Here is a 22,860-nt window from a genome sequence, read left to right on the forward strand (position 1 = left end):
GTGTGGCCCACAAGGATTTCAGTGAGCAGCTAGTCTATTTGCCACATGCAGCTTGCAGGCTTTAACACTCAGCCAGACCTCGGAGACCTCCAGGGTAAGAGCACTAGAAAGGAATGGAAGAAGGCTTGTGGGTGATGGAAGTTCCAACGGGAAGTAGGAACAGATTCCTGGCAATGGGAACTCAGATTGATGGTGCCATGGAAGATGCTGCAAATCTCAGCACTTGGGGGTGCCTCTTCCTTCCCCTCAGCCTCAGCAAGACCCCGTGTTTTGGTGTGGTGGGTTGGGTGTATGGTTCAGGCATGGCCCAGAGCAAGGGAGGGCAGGGAACAGGGATGGACACAAATACTGGAGATGCTCACACCACTGAAAAGGTGGGAGAGGAGCCCACGTCAGTCCTGAAGCTCAGACTATCAACTTCTCGGGGTCAGGAGGTGGAGTTGACAAGTTTGACCGCGGTCAAGCAGCAAATGTTATTAGTTCAAGGTGCCGGCTAAAGCTGAGGTCCGACGCGGTGCGGGCGTCACGGGTCCAGCCTAGCAGACACCTGAGTCAGGGGGCAGAGAGGCAAGGTCGGGGAGGGGAGGGGGGGCGGGTCCCTAGGTAGGGGCGGAGCCTGGGAAAGGCCGGCGCGGGTGGGGGCGGGGCCAGAGGTGGGCTGAGGCTAGAGTCAGGCGGTGGGGGCGGGTCTGAAGGCGGAGCCTGGCCCCGTGGGGTTTGCGCCTGCGCACGGGGGTCCCGGGGGCGGGGTTGCGCGCGCGCGGTGCGCGGGCCCTGGAGGGCGGAGTCCAGGGCGGGCGCAGGCCCAGGGAGGGGGCGCGGTGTCTCTGGAGTCAGGCGCTCCCTCAGGCCGCGGGCGCGATGCTGGCTGCTGCGGATTCCGCGGCGATGCCGGCGGGGATGTGACGGGCAGTCCCTCGCCTCACCTGCAGTCCTTGGACCCGTGGGTCACTGGGCGGCCCGCAGTCGGGCCGCAGCGGAGGAGGCAGCGTGACCTCCTCACGGTGAGAGTCGGGGTCGGGAGAGGGCCGGGGCCGGAGTCGGGGCGGGGCGGGCGTTCGCGACTGTCCAGGGCTGGGGGCGCGGCAGGTCCCGGGCCCAGGCACCTGGGGTGAGGCAGTGACGCTCTCCGGCCTCCCGCCCTCCCGGCACCTTCTTGAGCTCCCCGCGAGCCGCCTAAGGAGGGGCGAGCGTGGAGCCTGGAGGCCGGACGCCCCCCGCCCCCGGGCTGTGACAGGCGCGCCGGGGGCCTCGGGCGCTGGGGCTGTGCCTTTCTCTCAGGAGGAATCAGGGCGAGGCCAAGTTACCCAGGGATTTCAGGGCCAGGATGCTTGTGAGGGTTGACAGGGGAAAGTACCCTGGTGCCCCAGTGACGGTTTTTGTTTTTTTTTTTTTTTTAATTACTGGGCCAAAACAAAGACACACCCTAAAACACATCCTGAGATCAAACTTTGGTGGACCACACCGTTGTCACAGGTTCAGATGGTGCTTCTCTCTCCTTTTGACATCTGCTGTTTTTATACATGTATTTGTTTTTTATGCTCCTAGGTTTTTTTTTTTTATCATAGTAAAAGGAAGAATGATTCCTTTGAGGTAGTCGTCGGTGGCTAAGCTTGAATTTGAATTTCAATAATTGCAAATTCATCTTTGTAGGCTACCCAGCCAGTTAGGCTTGCAGTTCCAAGACTAGGCCTTAGCAGTGTGGAAATTACTGATTCAGGGACTCTTCGTGGTCCCAGATTGAAATGTGGATGTTTTGCTCCCATTGGTGAGATAAAAATTGAATTTTAGTCTTTTCAGAGTAGTCATTTGAGAAGGCATTCCTTTTCTCCTTTTTTTCTGAGCATTAATTTTGCCAGTTAAAAAAAAACCATCATCTTTTAGGCTAAAGATTTTAGTGGTGGCAGCTCTTCTTTAACCAAAAGGAATTTAAGATACCCTTCTGCACAAAACATGTCTTATCTGCAATCAATATATGACAAGTATTTAAACATTCCTGAATGTTTACCTGAAGTCAGTCTTCTCAGACATTATTACTGTTTGCCTCTTGTGATTTTTTAAGCTAAGTATTATTTCATTGTTTTCTTTAGTGTTCTCAACAACATTGACTTCAAAGAATCTTTAGGTAAAAATACACACACTTTCTTGAATCCTTTAGCCATAATTCATACTCTTTCACTTCAGTGTGGTATTACTATGCTGTAGTAAGAAACTGCTAGAAGCCATCCTAAGGGCAGGAACTCTCCATTTGAAAAACAGCAACAACCAACCATTTATTCTCTATTTCCATATTGAGACCTGCATTTTTTTTTGTTTGTTGCTTTGACTCAACTCCTTTGACTGTATGCTAGAAGAAGGGGACTTTGCTTCCATCCATGACTCAGTATAGTTATTGAGTCCGTTAGTGACTCCATAATCTGTGTTTGATAAAAGTCGAAGTCCTTCACAATTTCTGATAACTTGTGTTTCTGATTTCATTTCTACCATTTTGCCTGCCTTTCCATACAAAGACTACATAAGAGTTCTCTGAAGATGACATCTTCCTTTGTGGTTTTACATTGTTCCCTCTGTTGAGAATTCTTCTCTACCTAATAAACAATTTGCTCTTCAAGACCTACTGAAAATATCAACTGTGAAAATGGTCCAGACATCTTATCCCCCTTGTCTTGACTGATCCAATATAACACATCATATATTCTGCATTTAGCATTTGTCAGTTAGTAATGATTTGTTTATATGTCTGTCTCCATTAGACTTTTGGGTTTCTTCAGGGAAGGACCTTTGCAACTCTAGCATATACTGTTATGTAGTCAGGTACTCAACTGTTTATTGAATACGTTTTTGAGAAATGCTCTTAATCCTGAATATAGGTTGAAGATAGGCAAACTTTGTTAACTATCTCTTTCAATATCAGAAAACATGGAAAATATGGATGTGCAAGGTACTTTTAAATTTCCAAGAACACAGTCAAAATTGTTGTTGGTTGGGAATGAAATCCCAGTTATGACAGTGAAAAACCAATACATTTTATGATGCAAGATTAAAAAAAGCATGGCCAGTAAGGATTGCAGCTTCGTTGATTTTAGGACTTCATTTTGAGGCAAAGTAAATTGCCCAAGGTCATGCAGGTAGAAAGGGACAGACCTGGGATACAATTTTGACTATCTGTATTTTATGTTTGCTCCCATTTTCCTAATTCTAAGTCTTAATAATCGTTCTGAAATCTGAGTGGAAGGTTTTGAAAGTCATAGACATGTATTAGTAAAGGGGGTCTATAAATAGAATGTTGCATTTGAAGGAATTAGTACATTATTTGGTTCAGCTGTAAAAATTTTACCCATTAAACAACTAAAGCTCGAAAGGTAAGTGCCTTGTTTGAGGTTGCTTAGAGTCAGTCGTACCCCACATCTCCTGACCTCATGCTTGTGTATTTTTCACTACTTCATGGTGCTTGTGGGGAAAATGAGGAAGCTGCCAATTTTCAGAGGGAGAACAAATCAGCTTGTATTTTCTCCCTCTATGAATGCTTAGCTGCCATTCTTAGGAACTTAGAGCCCTTGAGTGATGAGAAACATGATTATTCATTTGGGGATAGAGGAGAAACCTGACCTTCACTACTCCATTGGCTGGATAGTTTTTAACCTCAGTGCTTGGGGCCGTCTTTCCAGATGCCCCATAACAAGTGGCTTCTGCTCACCATATGGAGATTCCATATACAGTTACGTTTTGATGGTAAAATGAGATTTTAATATAATAAGGTTACAGATGGTTAGTAGCATGGCTAAAATTACATGTATGGCTAGTCTGTATGTGAGAAGAGCCTATCTGATTACTCCTCTGTGATAGGTTTTTTTGGGGAAAAAAATGGACAGTTGTGGCTTTATGCCTCCGAAAAGCCAGTTTTGAAATGTGTACTTACTGTAGTGGGCCTGATCAATAGCACATAAGAAAAAAAAATAAACGTTTAGTTTTTCTTCTCATTTAATTCTTACCGTATATATGTGATTTTATACTATACTATTTTATACTATAATCAAAGCATAAATATAATGTTTAATATTTGTTTTCATATTTAATGTTTTTGCTATAATTTTTGTACACTTAAATTATACATGTTACAGTGAACTGAGTTACTTATTTTTAATAGTTGGACATCTGAGTTGTTTCTTGTTTTGCAAGTAATGCAGTTATCATATAGCTGTGATGTTTTGCTTCTTTACTTTAGGCTAAAGACCCAGGAGGGGGAATTTCAAGGTCAAAGGGTATGAAGGTTTTTGTCACTTTTGAAAAATATTGCCGAATTTATTTCTGAAATTTTTTTTTTATTGATTTACGCTGCCTCCTGCAGTTTGGTTGACCAGTTTCATCATAATTTTTTTTTTAAGATTTTATTTATTTATTTGACAGAGAGAGACATAGTGAGAGAGGGAACACAAGCAGGGAGAGTGGGAGAGGGAGAAGCAGGCTTCCCGCTGAGCAGGGACCCAGATGCAGCTTGATCCCAGGGCCCTGGGATCATGACCTGAGCCGAAGGCAGATGCTTACTTTCATAGGTTTTTGTTTTTAAAATTTGTTTTTTAGGGGTGGCTGGGTGGCTCAGTCAGTTAAGCATTTGCCTTTGGCTCAGGTCATGATCCCAGGGTTTGGGGATTGAGCCCCACATTGGGCTCGTTGCTCAGTGGTGAGCCTGCTTCTCCCTCTCCCTCCTGCTCATGCTCTCTCTATCTCTTTCTCTCTCAAATATAAATAAAAATTTTTAAAAAAAGTTTGTTTTTAAAAATAGGTGTAAGGGCATCTACTGTCTAACATCACTATCCACAATAGAAAAGCAAATGCAGTATTTTTCTAGTTTTACCTTCTCCTTTGTATGAATTGTCTTTTGCCCATAAATTTATTGGAACCTTTTTACCAATTTTCATTAACACTTAACATTATAAATATATGAACCTCTTAAAATATGTATCTGATCTGTTGTTATTATTGTGGACTTGGCAGTTCTTAAAATTATTTAAATCACTGACTTACAAAAAATTTTTGTGATTTCATCTTTTTGATTGTGAGGTCTAAGAATGAATGTCACTCCACCATCTGTCTGATATACACTTTTATTTTCTTAAGCTTCTAGAGTTTGTTTTGTTATATGTATATATCTTTAGAAAATTATATATGCAATTGAGATTGAATTTAGTTTATGTGGATTTTATACTATAGAGAATCACATTCTTAGAGATATCTGAGTTTCTATTGGTAAGCAGCTGTTTTTTTCCTTCCTGAACTTGAATAGAAAACAAAACATAAGTAATCTAGTTATTTTTTTTAATAAATGGATACTTGTTTTTAAATAAATTATAGTAAATTTTGACAAACGAAAATTTCAGGAAAGCATATTTTGGTTAATTGAAGTTTTTGTTGGTTCGTTGTTAACGAGAAGGTCATTTCTGATTTAACTCTTATTGTTAATCATTCTAAAGTATATGAGAGTAAAACTTTGGTTATCTGCTTCCTTTGATGAGTGAGACATTCTAGACAGATGAGATATCCCAGGGTAGTAGTTAACATTAGCTGAATGCTGGATACTGTGCGGGTACTTGGCATGGAGTTGCTTACTTAATTCTCCTAACAACCATGAGTAGGTTGTTTTTATACCCTCACTTTGTAAATGAGGAAACTTAGAGAGGTAAAGTGACCTGGCAAAGGTAACACAGCTAATGAACAGTGGAACTAGAACTCCATCTGCCTACTTTTAAAAGGCTCTGTTTGAGAACTGTATTATCTTATTTTCTGTGCTAAGGATTTGAACTTTATCTTGTAGGCATTGGAAAGATATTAGATGTTTCAAAGCAAGGGGATGATAGGGTATGTCATTTAGGGAGTTGGCTGATGTGGCAGTGTGGAAGTATATTGAATTGTGTTTCTGATAGGAAGTAGTTGAATAGGTCATATGAGAAATGAAGCCTGAAATGCAAAGTGAATTTGGAGATCAGGGGATATTATGGAAAGATACAGGACTGAGTAACTGATTTACAAGAGAGTGGGAAGCTGGAGTGTTGATTTGAAAGATATGGAGTAGGGTAATGACAGATAAATATCTGCTTCTAGCACTTGGTTATATTTCTTTCATGGCACTGACTGTGATGTATTGTACCTAATCTAGTGACGCATCTACCTGCCCCACTGGATTATGTGCTTTTCAAAGACAGGGACTGAGTAGAAGGCATGATCTAATACAGGATGAGCTAATACAGGAAGAGGGCAGAAGACTGAATTGGGGGTGGGAAACACCAAATCACCTAAATCAAGTAGTGCCTGGAGGGGAGGAGATCTAAAAAGTGGCAGCTGTGAGGGGGAGCGGGGAGAGCCATCAGTGCCAGACTGGGGAGGAGTGTTAAGGAGAGGGAAGTATTAGCACAAACGCAAATACAGAATGCCACTTTAGGCTACAAACAATTCTAGTTGTTGTGTCCTAGCAGTGATATGCTGCTGACCAGCAGTTATGTACGGCTAAGTTGTCTTTACTTTGTTACTGACTTTTTCCTCCCATACCTTTCTCAGAGCATCCTGTGGTTTCCTGCTTCTTTTAGCTTCTGACACACTTGCTACTGTGCTGATGCTGGGATGTGACTCAGCCTATGGAGAGCAACCACTCAGAACTCTCCTTCCTTTTTAAGTGAGTTGACAAATCAGAGTATGTTAGGTGTAATCTGTGAGTTTTCAGCTCTTCTCTGCTGAGTTGATTGCTTTTGAATGTTCCCCCAGTTACTTCTCTGACTTTCAAGACTTCTGATTGGTTGTTTTGAGATTTAGAACCTTGAGGAGCCAGAGGATTCTTAAAGACTGGATCCATGAAAGCTGAAGTTTTTTCACCTGTTTACTTTTCCATGTTGATCAGTTTGAATATAATTGGGTCATCTTTGAGGATTGTTGATCTTAAAAATGCCCCAGGACCATCATTCCAAATAGTTAAGAATCTCTGTTCTCTTTGTACAGTTCTGTAGTTATCTAAGGTGTGGGGGCTTGTTTTAAATTTCCTTGGTCAGTTCCTAACTTACTTCATATGACTGGTTTTCAAAGAGCCACTTAGAAAAGGAATTTGTGCTTGATTTCTTCTGCTGTTATTTGCTTCAGAGCATCCTCATTCTTCACTCTATGCCTTCTTCCCGGTTTTCATCTATCTGGTTTCTGTACTTGGTAAGTACAATAGGAAGGGGAAAAAGAGAAAAAAAAATGGGTATTACTTTTCTCTTTCCTTCTTTTCTGTAGTTGTTACCACACTCTTCACCCCAGTCACTGCTCCCAACTGTCCAATTTGTCATGGCCCCCTACCCCATATCTTCAGTTCTGTGTGTGGGAATGGGAGATGCAAGACAGCTTTTTAGCTGAGGAATGTGAATGTCTCAGGGTTTTGGTCCTTCTGTAATGTGATGTCTTATAGCTTAGTAGATGCTTTTCATTCCCTGGCAATCTACTTAAATAAATTTAGGCCCTATTTCTTTGAATTAATTCCCATTTATTCTCTCTCTCTCCCCCCTCCACTTCTCTCTCCTTCCCCTCCCTCCCTCCCCCTCTCCCTCTTCTCTGCCTTTCTCACTGTCCTCCCCCTAGCTTCCTCAAACCCACCCCTCCCCCCATACCAAGATACCATAATCTTGATGACAGAGCCCCTAGAGAATACACTAGGCACAGCTAACTTAGGCAGACACCAGAAGGTACTTTGAATTTTGTTGTCATCATATTAATGATATTTGGTTGCAGCCTGAGTGCTTTGGGGAAATTTGAGAGCTTTCTCTGACCATTATGTCTTGGCAGGCAGTGTTGGGGTTGGCAATTACAGTTTTCTCTGACAATCATACTTTAGAAAGGCAGGAACTATTTGTAACAGCTATTTAAGTGTAGAATGGGTCTGGTGATGTTTTGGTCTGAGTTTGTAGGCCAGGTTATAGGAAACATATCCAGGGAGTGGGGAGGCAGAGATGGCCATTTTTTTCTTCTTCTTTTTCCTTTTATTTTTATTTTTAAAAATTTTCTCAGGTTTATTTTCTTCATTTCATGGTTGCTTTTGGCAGTCAGCATTTTCCCAGGCCTTAAGAAGTTCTGCTGTATAAATTCCCTCAACCCAGGCTTTGAGACCAGATCCTGAGTCTAGATTTTCCTGATTCATGCCATCCATCCATTCAAGAAATACCCACTAAGCCCTTGCTAAGAATAGTGCAGTGAAGAAAACATATTTTTTGCCCTGTGGAACTTTAATTCCAATGACAAGATACAGAAAATAGAGAAGTATATATGTAATATGTCAATTAATACAGTGCTGTGGAGAAAAAGCAGAATAAGGCAGAGAGGATGCAAGGAGGATGCTGCTGTGTTATATAAGACGGTAGAGAAGGCTGCAATGATGAATGATATTTGAGCAGTTATATGGAAGAAGTGAGATTGTGATTTAATCTGTGCAGGTATTAAGGGAGAGTGTTTGAGGAAGATGAAAGGCGTGCAAATATCTTGTAGCTGAAGCATGCTTGTTTTGTTTGAGGAGTCTCAAGTAGGTCAGTGGAGGCATTGAGGGGAATGATTAGTGGAAGATGAGGTGGGGGCGCATAGGCAGTACTGGGAGAGGGGTATATGATAGATCATATATGGCCTTGTAGGCCAGTGGGACATTAGCTTTTACTCTGAAGGTGGGAAGCACTGAAAGGTTTTGACTTGTTTTAAATAGACCTCTCAACAGTTTTGTAGAGAATATCTGAGGCTAGGTATAATGAGATCATTCAGGAGGCTCCAGCAGCAATTCATGGTGGGAGATGAAAGTGATTTTAGGCAGGGATTGGGAGAAGTGCTCATAATCTATATACATTTTGAAAGCAAAGCCAACAGAATCTGATGGTGGATTGGATGTGGCCATTTGTCAGTTTTGTCCTGAACAAGTGGAAGAATGGAATGGCCATTTATCAAGATGAGGAAGACTTCAGGAGAAGCAGGTGGGAAATAATGAGTTTAATTTTGGACATGATAAATTAGCAATTCAAGTGGAGATACTTTCCAGACAACAGGTATACATGAGTCTGCAGTTCAGGCCAGAGGTCTGGGCTGGAGATACTTATTTCCAGTCATTGACATAGAGATAGTGTTTAATACCCTGGGAACTGATTAGGATAATCTAGAAAGGAAGTGTGGCTGAATAAGCCCAAAGATTTTGCCTTAGGGTCCTGTAATGTTGACAGGGAAAGAGAGAGGGAAAGGAAGAGCTAGAGCTGAGAGAGTAAGAGTAAGAAGCACTCCATGAAGGAGGAGAATTAAGAGTGAATGGTACAAATAATGCAATATATGTTAAGAAAAAAAAAAGAAGAAGAAGATAGCAGGAGGGGAAGAATGAAGGGGAGTAAGTCGGAGGGGGAGACGAACCATGAGATACGATGGACTCTGAAAAACAAACTGAGGGTTCTAGAGGGGAGGAGGGTGGTGGGATGGGTTAGCCTGGTGATGGGTATTAAAGAGGGCACGTTCTGCGTGGAGCAGTGGGTGTTATGCACAAACTGAATCATGGAACACTACATCAAAAACTAATGATGTAATGTATGGTGACTAACATAACAATAAAAAATTATTAAAAAAAAAAAAAAAAGAGTGAATGGTATCCCTGAAGCCAAGTAAATGTTTTAAGAAGGAGGGAGTGAGTGAATAGCTGTGTCAGATGTTATTAGATCCAGGACTAGGATATGACCAGATTGCTAGATTTAGCAATATGAAAATCATTAGTGACTGTAACAAGTTCCTGGTGGATTAGTGGTGATGAAAACTTTATTGGAGGGGGTTTAAGAGAGAACTGTAGGAGAGGATGGAGACAACTAATTCTTTCAAGGAGTTTGCTATAAACTGAAGATGAGAAAAACGGCGATAGCTAGAGGGGATGTGGAGTCAAGGAATTGTTATTTTTTTAAAGATGGGTGCTTTTCTAGTATATTTGAATAAATAGAAAAATATTTATAGCTGATGTAATGATCCAGTAGAGAGAGAAGAAAATTGAAGGAGCTGTTTCTTTGAAAAATAAATGAAATTAATTTAATCCTAGTCTGAGAACCCAGGGTCCATCATTGTCATATATATGTCCTTATGTATTGACTTATTTCTTTCAAATTAAGACAGTGGCTAGTGGGGAGAGGTGTTAAAGAATACCTTCTACCCCCAATTTGGCAAATTTTTATCAGTTCAAAACTAGTTTTTATATGTGAGTAACAAAGATTGTGTTTTTTTGTTTGTTTTGTTTTGCTAACCTATTTTTGTCTGGTAACTTCTCCCTGTTTATCGTTCTCAGCAGTTTTGCAGAGTGCTTGGCCTGTGGTTCTAAATTCTGTTTTGGTAATCTCTGTCTGATATGGTAGTTTCACTGTGAAGTATCTTTTTAAAAAAGGAAAAAAATATTTAATTAAAAAAAACTTCATAAAGTGTAAGTGAAGTATTTTTAAGAGAAAGATTTGATGGCCATTCTTTTTCCTTTTTTTTTTTCTAATGTACCTGACCACACTTTTTCTGTAATTGCTTCTGATTCCTGAATTGATGTTTGAGATGAGTTCAGAAACTTATGTTGAAAGCCCATATTACAGTTACGTTACTTTATATGCCTCCTTCTGTGGTTCATTTATGTTTGAGTAAGTAGTTGTCAATATTTAGTGCTGAAGCATTACTGCAATTGCTTTTTAATCTTCTTCATTGGTTTGATTTTCATCCCTTAGCCACTTATCCATACTACTGACTTTTGAATTTCTGAAACACAGATCTGATAAGGTCTTATTGTTGCTTAAAAATCTTTTGTGGCTTTCTGTTGTCTTCGGAAGTCAGACACCTTTTTTTTTGCTTCTTGCCCACCTCTTGCCTACACCTGCAATCTGCTTTAGGGGATTTGCAGTGCTCCTTACTGGGTTCTAATGCATATCTGATGTTTCTTATCACAGGATAATGGTCAGATTTGCTGTCTGTGTACAGAAAAGTCCTCCATTTGATGTGGCCCTTATCTTCTGTCATGGTTCCATGAAGATGAGAAACTCTTTGACATCTCTATGCTTTTGCACATAATATTCCTTTTTCCAGAATGCTATCCAACTTTTTAGCTACTTTGCTAATAAATCAGTTCATCTTTTTAAAAACCCAAATAAAAGTCTCCTCTTCTAGGAAAGCTTCTAGGCATATTTTTACCACGCCTCCTCTACCCATCCTCCATGGTACTCTTTGTTACCTGTATTTCTGTAACATTTTGCAGTTATTTTGTTATAGTATTTGCTGTATTTTACTCTGTTTGCTGTCATGGCTGGTCTCCCTTGCCTCAACACCAAATTTACAGTCACTCAGTAAATTTTTGTTGAATGAATGATTGAGTAAAGCAGATGGTTATTCAACACTGACCCAGTTTTGATTGACCCATTTGGTTGTGCTTTTTACATCAATTTAATTTGTAAAGATTATACAAATGAGCAATTCTTTTTTTTTAAGATTTTATTTATTTATTTATTTATTTGAGAGAGAGAGCGCACAAGCTGGGGGAGAGGCAGAGGAAGAGAGCGAAGCGGGCTCCCTGGAGGGAGCCCAATGTGAGGCTCAATCCCAGGACCCTGGGATCATGACCTGAGCTGAAGGCAGACGCTTAACCAACTGAGCCACCCAGATAGCATTCTTAAAGAGAGCCCCATACAAAATGTATTAGGAAGTTAATATTTTATTAAATATTTGTTCTTCTGAGCAAATAATGAGATTTGTTGATTCCATTGTGTATCACAAATCTTTTTTTTTTTTGTCTGAATATCTGAATAGTTTTCCTTTGTGGTTTCAGTTTTTTCTCTTTGATTATCTTTACTCACCCTCTCTACCCTAAACATATCTTAAACTGTTTCTAAACTTGATCTTGACTTTTACATTAGTATTTTCTGTAGCACCATCTTGTAAGTTACTTAAGTTTCTGTCTAGCATTTTTAAGTCTCACTTCTGTATCTTACCGTTATTGAGTTCTATTCTAATTCAACACACATTTTTTGGCCACTTCTCTTGTTCCTGATTTGTTAGCACTTGTGATGAAAGGCTGAATAAGAGAAGGTCTCAGTCCACAAATTATTGTCATACATGATGAGTATAGTAATATAGTAAGAGTGGAATATTTAGGGCACCTCGAGAGTAGAGAATAGCTCTCTTTTATGTACTCCTTAATTCTTACTTTGGCTGCTACCAACCTCTGTCAGGCCCTAGATAATTTTAAGACTGCTTAATAGTTTGTCTTGCCTTAACTCTCCTGTCATTCCAGTTCATCATGAATGCTGTCATCAGATCAATTCATTGTCTTTGAAAGGAAAAAGAGAAGCTACCAGTCTTTCTTCTTCCTGCTCGTGGAATAAAATCCAAAATAGAATACAATCTGGAATGCAAAGGCTTTGGCCCAGACTTCCTTTCTTTTCTTCTGCTGCATGAACTCTCCATTCCAGCAAAACTCTTCTACATTCTGTTCCAAACACACTTCATACTTTTCCTTTTTTGCCTTGTTTGAGCCATTCTGCCATCCCAACAGTGTTGTTACTCATGATTCTTGTATTTACTGAAATTATGTCTGTACTTGGATTTAGTTCCTGTTGTTAAATCTAGTGTGAGCCTTTTAGATGATCATGCCAATGTTCGTAACACCCTCTCTGCCTTCATGACATCATTCCTGTTTCTCCTTCTTACTTATTCTTTCTCAGCTGTCTTTACCGACCCCATCCCTAAATGCTCGTGTTTCCCAGGGTTTTCAGTCTGACCTATTTATCTTCATTCTGTCATGCTTTCTTGGAACACGTGTCGTTTTTCATTATCTCCTTTGTATTCATTTCTTCAGCCCTGTTTTCCTCTTGAGCACTCCAGTCCTTAGGTGAGCTACTTAGAATACCCACCTGATTGTCTAGCAGAAAACCTGAAACTTAAAAACATCAAAAATGAAGTACGTGTTTTCCTACAGACTCGTGTATTCACCTCATTTTCCTATCTTGGTTAATGTTGCTGCCAATCACTCAGTTACTCAAATTATAAACCTGGGAATCATCCTGATTTCTGGTCTCCTATCCCTCATTTTCCATTAGCTGCAATGTCCTATTGTTGGAGTTGTTCCCTCTCCATTCCCTTTACTGTTTCCTTGGGCCAAGCTCTATTATCCTGAGTAGACCATTGTAAAAAGTCCCTTTAAAGTAAGTTTTCTGCCTGATCCTGGATATTGTGTAAGAAATGCATGTTGATTGTATTCTGGAGGAATGCCAAAGGCAAAATAATTTTGGATCTGCTACCCTAGAATAGCACCTGAACCATGGATTAATCTTTGTGTATCCATTAAAGGTCAATTTCGTAATATCTCTATAAAATGGTATTGTTAAGAAATAATTTATGCTTTGTACAAGAAATTTGCTTAAGGATTAAGAATATTTTTTCTAAGGATTAAAGGGAAAAAGCAAGGAAAGATATAGGGAGACAGAGGTATGGCTGGGACAAGTGCCAGAAATGATCTTATAGGGCATTTTCTTAATGAACTAGAAAAGAAATTGTAAGTTTGAAAATAACACTTGGTGCCTCGTGTCCAAATGCCAGTTAAAGAGCAGTTAACTACAGAAGGATCTTGAGACTGTGAATAGACAAAACTGAGAGCTTTAGGGTGGGGAATTATAAGCTAATATATTTGAGTAGTACTTTGAAGAGATGTTGTTTAACCATCAGTTAATACCCAGGAGAGACTCCTGATACCATTCTTGCATGTTCCTGGAAGATACTGGCCTAATGTGCTGATGCTACAGATATGGTACCATACTAACTACCTATATGTCATCTAATATATTTCATAAGCACAAGCCCTTTAGTATTGAATCATTATTTTCTGAATTCAGATATAGTCAAAGAAGAGCTCTTTAGTTTTTTGAATTTTTTCTTGGTTTGCTAATAGATTTTAGATAGAATTTGTCTTGCTTGTAACATTTTAAAAAGTCAGATTTGCAGAAGAAAGTACTTTAAAACCTGAGTCCTTTATGTTCTTTTTTTAATTTAAATTTTAGATAACATACTTGAGTCCCTTATATTCTGAATTGAGTTAGCATATATTTCAAAATAATTGAATTTTATATATTGTGAATATTTTGCCAAGCTATTAAGTGTATTTTTATTAGCTTTTGGTGTTGCTATATTGTTGATCTTTATTAATTTTCCAGTGAATTTCGGGTTTATGAGGCTGGCACTAGATCCTCACTTGGAAGTTATCTTGGAAAATCTATTTGAGCATTCTGTATTGTAGCATTTTGAAGTTGTGAATGGGGTGTGTGTATCATTTTGGCTTATGCTGTTCTGCCTCGGAGTTCCTCTGCAGAGGAAAGAAAGGAAAAAGGCTTCAGAGAGAGTTCTCAGGGTAGACCAGAGTGGCATTTTGAGCAAGGGAGTAGTGTGTACTCTGGTAAGGAGTCCTGAAAGATCATAGTCATAGTGTGAGACTGGGTCTTGGGTAGTTTGGCATGAAGTGGAAGGCAGGGTTTGTTGGGTAGTGGTCAGAGAGAACAGCTGCAAAGGAATACCAAAGCCATGTTTGGAGTCTTAGCTGTTCTTGCTTACTATCTGTGTGTCTGGGGACAGATTTTGTGATTTCTCCATGTTGCAATTTCCTTAAATCTACAAAGTCAGAATAATAAAATTACCCATGTTGTAGGATTGTTGTGAGATTTAAATGAGGTAATAGGTACCTCGTACACAAGTGCTCGGTAGGTACCAGCTGCTGTTGTTTGTACTGTTGAAAGGCATTTTTTTTTGAGAGCCATTGAAGGATTTTAAATTGAAGAGTGACATGATCAGGTTTATAATTTTGAATATTAAGTCTGGGAAAAGTATAAAGGGTGGATTAAGGGGAGGAAGCCAAAGGTAGGGAATTAAGGAAACTTATGCTAGAATACTGGCTAGAGATGATAAGAGTCTAGATTAAGTGGTGTTGGAGAACACAGGATGGATTTGAGAATTATTAAAAATTGACATGTGTGGGACATGTGACACATGTTAAGTGTTTAACTCTTGATCTCGGCTCAGGTCATGGTCTTGGGGTTGTGAGGTTGAGCCCTGCTTTGGGCTCTGTGCTGGGTGTGGAGCTTGCTTGGGATTCTCTCTCTCCCTCTCCTGCTCCCTCTGTCCACCCTCCTCCCCCCCCCAAAAAAAACTGACATGTGCATTATAGTCTATGAGTTGGGAAAATCTAGAGGGAACTAGAAAAGTAGACAGCAAGGATGTAGACAAAGTACCCAGCTGGGTAGGAGACATTGTATTCTTTCTTTCATTAATAGGAGAAGGTGGAAGAGGATGGTTAGAGGTACATGCTCACCATTGCCAGGGATCTAATGGCTGAGCTGGGCTGCCTACTGTTCTCCAGATGGGGCTGGAGTATTTGGGCAACTCAAGATGAGTCCAGAGCAGTAACTCGGGCAGCACACAGGGATAATGTACCAAATAGCAGGAAGCTCTCATGAGTGCAGGAGAGACATGATAATAAACCACACATAGAGCTAAAAGCAGTACTAGGCTTGAAACAGAGGAAGAGCTAAGGTCCAAGGGACTGGAAGGAGATTTGAATTATGTTTGGATTTGAATCTCTGGGTTCTGTCCTTTCTAAGTGCTAAAAGAAGGTCAGGCCCTACTAGGGACTTAACTAAGTTTTGTTAATTTTACAAGTTCAGAAGTATCTTTTAAGCATTTGGTATTGTAGCATTTGATAGTTGGGACATTTTGAAAATGTTAACATATAGTCATTTTGCTTAAGGATGCATATCTGCTTTATAATTTTGTTTTTGGAGTACTTAATGTATATTCTCATTTAATCATATATTCTTTGGCAAGATTAATTGTAGCATTTAAAAAATGCTGCCTTTCACAGTAAAATGATTAGTTTTTAATTTGTTTTACTAAAGTTGAATATTCTTACCTTACATAATTTTACTTAAAGACTCTTTGATAATAAAGAACAAAGTTCTGCCTAGAATATTATGACATGTATTTTCTTGTCACTGAAGTGTTCCTTGCATTGATTGACCAGTAGCAAGTATAGGTTAAATATAAATGTACTTTGATTTTAAGATGTGGTTGATACTTAGGCATCAGCCTACAATACCCTTTTACTTTTTATTAATCGTATTTTATAAAATTATAATTATCTGTGTTGTTGAAGTGAACAATACTTGGGGATTGTGCATAGTGTTACTGGCATTTTGAGTTCTTTATCAGCAACACTTAGATATTATGTCTCCGTTGCTATGGAATTAGAGTAAGACTCTTTCTATATACTGCTACGTCCAAGGGGAAGAAATGGAATACCTTCTAGTAAAGCTGCAGTCATACATATTTAGATTTTTCAGTAACTTTCATTTCTTCACTCATTAGCTTTCATTGAATTTTTTTTTCTACATATTATGATACTCTTTAGGAATTGAAAAAAAACCCAAATATATTATGGTCCTTGTTCTCAAGGAGCTCCCAGTCTAGTAGAGAAAGTAGAACACATGTAGATATGATTTTAAAAATAAAATAGGATGACAATTGCTATACCCAGAGATGTATGGGAGCATACAGGAGGAGCACTTAATCTAGGCAGGAGTCACATGAACATGCTGATTCTATAGTGAGCCTTATTGCTATTTATTACATGAGAAGTGAAAATACAAAACCTAAGAGCTGTCATCTAGCAGCCTGATATAGATCAGGCCATAGGACTTAGTACATTCCAGAGAGCAGAGGTATAGATATTGTATGTCATGGGAAATTGCAAATTGCAAGAAGCCTGTTATAGCCCTCACTTCTTGTCGTGCTCTCTTTGTGGAGCTATTGTGTATGCTTCTTATCTCCCTGATGGAGACACCACTCTTGGTAATGGAAAAGACAAGATGGCTGGTTGGGGGGAAATACATATGAGATGGATTGAAAAGAATTAGAATTAGTTAGCATGAATAAGGTAAGTGTAGTATTGACTGCCTAACTTTTTTTTAAATTTGGAAATAATTTCATACTCAGAGGAAAGTTGCAAGAATGAAAATAGTACAAAGAATATTCACATAGTCTTAATCCACATTCACCTATTGTCAAAATTTTATGCTGTTTATCATTTCCTCTCTTCCGTATACACACATGTACATATGCATGTACATATATGTGTGTATACATACATATGGTCTTTTGTACACACATCCATGCATACACACACACACCACGAGCATTTGAGAGTAAGTTGCATATATTATGACACTTTACTCCTAAATACATCCACATGTATTTCCTAAGAATAGGGATTAAAAAAAAAGTCTAACCACTATGCAGTTATGGGTTTGCTAAATTTAACACCAATACAATAATCTACCATTTGTATTCCAATTTTTTTTTTTAATTTTCACTGACCAAGTCTCCTTTATAGCATTTCTCCCCTTAAACAGACTGGCTTTTATTTTATTTTTATTTTTTATTTATTTTTTAAAAGATTTTATTTATTTGACAGAGAGAGGGAACACAAGCAGGGGGAGTGGAAGAGGGAGAAGCAGGCTTCCTGCCGAGCAGGGAGCCTGACATGGGGCTCTATCCCAGAACCGTGGGATCATGACCGGAGCCGAAGGCAGACGCTTAACGACTGAGCCACCCAGGCACCCCCAGACTGGATTTTAAAGAGCAGAAAATGAAGAATGAGATTTTTTTGATAGATAGTTTTTATTAAGGGTCTAAAGAAACTCATAGAAACTTGAAGTTGGATTCCCCTTTTACTCCAAATCTGTCTCTCCCCCATTCTTTCCATTTCAGAAAATGGCAGCACCATTTGATTATTCAGGCACTCAGAAACCTGAGTGTCATCCTTGATTTCTCTCTTTCCCTTTTTCCTCATCCCATGCATTTAATCTGTCAACCAAATGCTATAGCTTCTGTTTACCCCTGCCTGCATCTTCAGCTCTTTCACTCCTTTCCATCCGTCCACTTCAACCTGCCCAGACCATCATCATTTCTCATCTGGGCTCCTTCCTACCTAGCTTTTTTTTTTTTTTTTAAAGATTTTATTTATTTAAGAGAGACAGAGGCAGAGATAGTGAGAGAGAGCACAGGTGGGGAGGAGAGGGAGAAGCAGGCTCCCGGCAGAGCAGGGAGCCCGACATAGGGCTTGATCCCAGGACCCTGGGATCATACCCTGAGCCGAAGGCAGACACTTAACTGACTGAGCCACCGAGGCGCCCCCCCTTCCTAGCTTTTTAACTACTTTCCCTGCTTCTGTGTTTTCTCCCTTCCAATTCATTTGCCACAAAGCAGCCAGAATGATTTTTTAGAAATGAAAATCAGATCATGTCACTCTCCTCATAACCTTCAATGGCTTTCCACTGGGCTAGAGCACTAGAGTCTAGCTAGCTCTTCTTTCTCTAGGTTATAACTTCAATCTTTTTCCTCTGAGATGCTTCCTTGATGCCCATTTTTCTCCTATAGCATTTTGTTGTTTTCCTTCAACAGGACTTATGATTTGTAGTTATTTTTTGCCTGTTTTTTTTTTGTTGTTGTTCTTTTTCTTTCTCTTTTTCTCTGTCTCCTACACTAGACCGTAATTGCAAAAACCGTAGAGGCCATGTCTATTTTGTCTTCTTTTGTATATTTAGCAGCTAGCACATTGCTGGGATCATGGCAGGAGATTAAATATTTGAATATGCTTAGTGAAAGGAAACATGAGAGATTATCTGGTCCTACTGCCCATCCAGTGTAAGAGTCTGCACTTTCTCTGGCAGGTGATTATTCAGCTTGTTTTTGAACGTTTTCAGATGTCCAGCTTAGTGTTTTATGTGGTAGTGCATAACCTTGTTGAATAATTCTGATAGTTTAAAAGGTTTTCTTTACTTTGAGCTGAAAACTGCCTTTCTGTTATTTTTATCCATTGATCCTAGTTCTGTCCCTCTCTGACATCTTAAACTATTTGATAGTAACAATCATATATTCTATTGGTTAGGCTAAAACATTTGTAAATGCTTTACATTATGTAACATGGTTCTTCACTTTTACCCCCTCTGAACATAACCATTTTGTCAGGGTGACTCTAAAAGTGTGGTATATTGAAGAATAAAGATGTTCTTAATCTTTGGTCTAGTAATTTGTGGTTAAATGATTTAAGCATATTATCTTAATGTAATATAGCGATTGAAATAATAAGTGTAACTATAGTAATATGGGAAATACTTTAAAATAATTTAAAAAGTAAAATGTTAAATCGTATCTAGTTATTATAGCCAACTGACTAGTTTATAGTTAGTTTAATAAGGGGAAAATGTAATGCTAAGAACTATTAGTGTCATTCCAGCTAGAGGTAAGTGAGCCTTCAATAGTTGGCATTAACTCCTCTCGGCATTAACTCTTCTGATTTAGATAGTGTGTTTCTTTTAGTGTAGTCTAAGATTGCTTGTTTTGTGGCCTTATCACACTGTTAACCCCTTTGACCTTAGCAGCTAAAATTACTAAAGTTAAACTAAGGAGCAAAATTTGTTTCCTTGAGATTAAAAAACATTTGAATTTTTCATGGTGACTTCAAATTGGGTTAGAGACTTGAGGTACACTGAATGACCAGGGGATTATTTAGGGCATTTTTTTGCTGTCTAAATTATTTGTTGAAGGTACTGCTCGTATATTATTTGAATATTCTGTACCAATACTGTAATTCCTATTGTCCTGAAATAGGGTAATATTTTAATATTATTTTTAATCAAAACTAATAAGTAGTAATTATAACTAGAGTTTAGACAGTTATTTTTGAGAAAAGGTTACTTAATATGCTAAAAGTAGCATATTTAAGAGCAAACTTAAAAATAAATCCATACCTTGATTTTACAGAAAAATGTCTTTAGAATTGAATTATTTAATATTGTCCAAACTTGGAAAGCTTTTTTTCTCATAAAGACATTATTTTATATTTGCCAACCAAAAATAATAGAAAATGATACCACTGTATATTAGTAATTAAATGTAGAAAATAAAATTGAAATTATTCTTTTAATTGATATGTGAAGAAAATCAAGCTTTATTAGAGGAGCATTAAGGAGATAGGTGGACACGTGGAAAGAATGGGAGCAGGGTTTCTTATTATTCTTTGGATCTAGTAATTTGCTTAAGTGGTTGTTGAGTGAATTCAGAAAGAATTGCTGGGCCCATCCAGTGTCAGAAAGGTTGGCTTTGTGGTCAGCAAACTCTGAATGGCAAATCTCTTAACTTTTCTGGACTCAATTTCCTGTACAAGCTGTAATTTCCCAGTTCTAAAATTCTGGTTTATTGAAGTACACTGTATGACAGGGTGGCATTTTCAAAGGTATAGAGGTTAATAGCACTTTTATTTATTACATCTAATTTCACTTCAAAATATTTTTCTTGCTAAGAAGTTATTTTTATCTGGTTTATCTATTTTTTTAATGTCCATTTTATATTTTTCATATGGAGAGAGTAATAAGTTTGTGTGTGTGGAAAGTTTTCAGTTTTCTAAAAGGTTTAAGAGGAGACTCCATTTCTGGTTCTCATGAGCTAGGACATTCCAGCCAACCTTCCTTCTAATAATAAATAAGCATGCTGGACAAAATATTTTATTTATTTATTCATTATTTTATTTTTTTAAGTTTTTATTTGAATTCCAGTTAGTTAATATACAGTGTGATACTATTTTCAGGTGTACAATATATGATTCAGCAATTCCATGCATCATTCAGTGCTCATCAGGACAAGTGCCCTCCTTATTCCTCATCACCTATTTAACCCATCCCCCCACGCCCCTCCTCTCTAGTAACCATCAGTTTGTTTTCTATAATTCAGAGTCTGTTGATTTGCTCTCTCTTTCTTATTTTTTCCCCTTTGCTTGTTTGTTTTGTTTCTTGAGTTCTATATATGAGTGGAAATAATATTGTATTTGTCTTCTCTGACTTATTTCACTTAGCATTATACTCTCGCTCCATCCATGTCAATGCAAATGGCAAGATTTCATTTTTTATGGCTGAATAATACTCCATTGTAGGTATATGTTACATCTTCTGTTTTTTTACTTTTTAAGATTTTATTTATTTATTTTAGAGAGAGAGAGCAAGTGCAAGTGGGGGGAGGGAGAGGGACAAGCAGACTCCATGCTTAGCATAGAGCCCGACGTGGGGCTTGATCCCAGGACCCTGAGACCATGACCTCAGCTGAAACCAAGAGTTGGGACATTCAACCTACTGAGCCACCCAGTGCCTGTATGTGCTACATCTTCTTTATCCATTCATCTATTGATGGACACGGGCTGCTTTCATATCTTGGCTATTATAAATAATGCTGCTATAAACATGGGGATGCATGTATCCCTTTGAATTAGTGTTCTTGTATTCTTTGGGTAAATACCCCATAGTGTGATTGTTGGATTATAAGGTGGTTCTATTTTTAACTTTCTGAGAAACCTCCATACTGTTTTCCACAGTGACTGCCCCAGTTTGCATTCCCACCAACAGTCCATGAGTGTTCCCTTTTCTTCACATCCTCACCAACACCTGTTGTTCCTTGTGTTGTTGATTTTAGCCATTCTGACAGGTGTGATTTATCTATTTTTCAAGCTGTATCTATCTTCCACAGGCACATTTTGTGATTCATAACCAGAACGAAAATAAATAAGAGGTTTTTTTCCTCTGAATAATAACTGGTCAAGAATTTGAAAAGACAGAGGAGAGAAGGATAAATATTTAGCTTTTATGTTTGTGTATAAGACTGTGCTTTCCATTATAGTAGCCACTAGCTGTGTACGTAGAGCTATTTAAATTTAAATGAGTTAAAATTAAATAAAAGTAAAAGTTCAGCTCCTTCGTCACCCTAGCCACATTCTTAAATGTTCGATAGCCTCGTATGGCTAGTGTCTACAGTTTTGGATAGGGCAGATACAGAACATTTCCATTATCACAGGAAGTTCTATAGATAGTGCCATAATAAGAAATTCTATGGGATAGGATTACTCATGTGAGTGAAGACAGACAAAATGGTGACTTGTGTGCACACTCCTTTTAAGGCAAAAGAGACTCAATCTTGAAGGTAGAATGAGGGAGAGTTTTATGAGCAGGGCCCCAAGACATACATACATTTCTTTGTACTGGCCATAAGGTGGCAGTGTCCACTCAGATCAGCTGGTTATGGGACAGTCACTGGGGAAAGAGGAAGTATGAGGGGAGCAGTCCTCTGGATGAGTGGTGGCCAATGAAGATTTCTGTATATGCAAAAGTTTGTTGATAAGGTCTTTACATTTTAAGGAATACCTATGCAGAAAAAAGTTTCTTAAACATTACATAAAAATGTTTTATCCTTGTGTATTTTAAATCTTAGGATGTTCAGAACATATTACATGCTGCGCATGTATATACACACATAACTAAAGTGTCGTGAAATGCTGTGTATGCATGATGCCTTCTGATATTTTTTATTCTGTTCTGTTCTTGTATGTGTAGCAAGGATTTTATTACTAAATAGGACAAGTCTGCCTTAGGATATTACTACAATAAATCTAATTTCCAAAATATAAAATGACTGAAATGTTGCAAAATTAATTTTGAAAATCCATCTGAACATTATAGAAACTGCTGAAGCTATAACCATCTTAGGTTCTGTATTGGTTTTCCTTATGTGAGATACTTACAAAAGCAAAAATGTTTACATGAAATAATTTTATTGTACTGTTTCAGGTTTTAAGAAACATTGCAGGCAAGTTTCTGACTCTGAGTCCACTGAATGTGACATGCCTTGGTTTTTTGATCTGATAATAAGACCAGTACCAGGGGCACCTAGGTGGCTCAGTCGGTTAAGTCTGTTCCTTCAGCTCAGGTCATGACCTCCAGGTCCTGGGAT

General features: G+C 38.7%; 1 protein-coding gene across 1 annotated transcript in view; it reads left to right on the plus strand.

Moving 5' to 3' along the window:
- Positions 1-782: 782 nt before the first annotated feature.
- LOC141371965 (serine-rich coiled-coil domain-containing protein 2-like) overlaps positions 783-22,860 on the plus strand; it is a 45,591-nt gene continuing 23,513 nt past the window's right edge. The window contains exon 1 of the mRNA XM_073890389.1: positions 783-1,004. The gene's annotated coding sequence lies outside the window, so the exon portion shown is untranslated. The remainder of the gene's footprint in view (positions 1,005-22,860) is intronic.

The sequence above is a fragment of the Callorhinus ursinus genome, unplaced genomic scaffold (assembly GCF_003265705.2).
Source record: "Callorhinus ursinus isolate GAN/ISIS: 27379988/994484 unplaced genomic scaffold, GSC_fseal_2.0 scaffold147, whole genome shotgun sequence".
Lineage (NCBI taxonomy): Eukaryota > Metazoa > Chordata > Mammalia > Carnivora > Otariidae > Callorhinus > Callorhinus ursinus.